This window comes from Suricata suricatta, chromosome 12 (genome assembly GCF_006229205.1).
Source record: "Suricata suricatta isolate VVHF042 chromosome 12, meerkat_22Aug2017_6uvM2_HiC, whole genome shotgun sequence".
Taxonomy (NCBI): Eukaryota; Metazoa; Chordata; class Mammalia; order Carnivora; family Herpestidae; genus Suricata; species Suricata suricatta.
The window spans coordinates 10,320,028-10,321,042 of NC_043711.1; the positions used below are offsets into that span (position 1 = coordinate 10,320,028).

At 41.2% G+C, this 1,015-nt stretch overlaps 1 pseudogene; it reads right to left on the reverse strand.

Moving 5' to 3' along the window:
- Positions 1-472: 472 nt before the first annotated feature.
- The window catches only part of LOC115274353, a 9,337-nt pseudogene continuing 8,794 nt past the window's right edge, over positions 473-1,015 (reverse strand).

A 1,015-nucleotide genomic window follows, 5' to 3' on the forward strand; every position in this document is an offset into this window, starting at 1 on the left:
AAAATGATCAGCTATAACAGCCAGTACATCAGTGATATACAAAGGAATGATGTTCACAAGAGTGAAACACAGACGTCTCAGATCTTTCTCTTATACACTTATATCAATAGCACTCATGGCCAAGAGTAGACTTTTCATAGGACTAGGCTATCTCATGACTTTTTTTTTTGGTCAAACAAAATTAGAATATAGTTTATTTGAGAAGAAATTATTCTTAACAGATCCATGTAGTCCTTTGAAATGAGTGAGAATTTCCAAATATTTCACTCCCAAGGTGAGGAATCACATTGGGAGAGTTGGAAAATGACAAAGGGAAAATCTCTTGCATATTAGAGATATCACAAAGCTTAACAAAGCAAGTTACCTAAATTGTGCAGAGAGGTTGAAATAAAGAAAAATGGAAATTCCAGGAAACAGAATAGAACAATCATGTTCCACTTCCACAATCTGATCATAGAATCTCAACATTAGGTCAGGCTTTGGGCCTCGCCCTGCAATCATGGCACTTTTCAGCACAGGTCGATGGCCCTTTTATAGCTGCCATCCCAGAGAATCTCATCAGAGCCTTTTTAACATCTTTGTTCCTCAGGCTGTAGATGAAGGGGTTCAGCATGGGTGTGACCACTGTGTACATCACCGAGGCTTTTGCACTGGAGTGGGAGCTCTGGGTAGCAGCGGAGCTAAGGTAAACTCCTAGGCTTGTACAATAAAATAAGAAGACCACTGAGAGGTGAGAAGCACAGGTGGAAAATACTTTATACTTGCCCTGAGCTGATGATATTCCACTTACGGAAGTCACTATCTTAGAGTAAGAGTAAGTATCCCCAAGAAGGGACCAACACCCAGCAGCATAGCTCCCATATACATCACCATGTTATTGAGAAAGGTGTCAGAACAGGCAAGTTGGAGCATCTGATTGAGCTCACAGAAAAAGTGGGGGATTTCTACCTCTATACAGAAGGACAGCTGCAACATCACCAAGCTTTCTAACAAGGAATGCAGGGCACTCAGGATC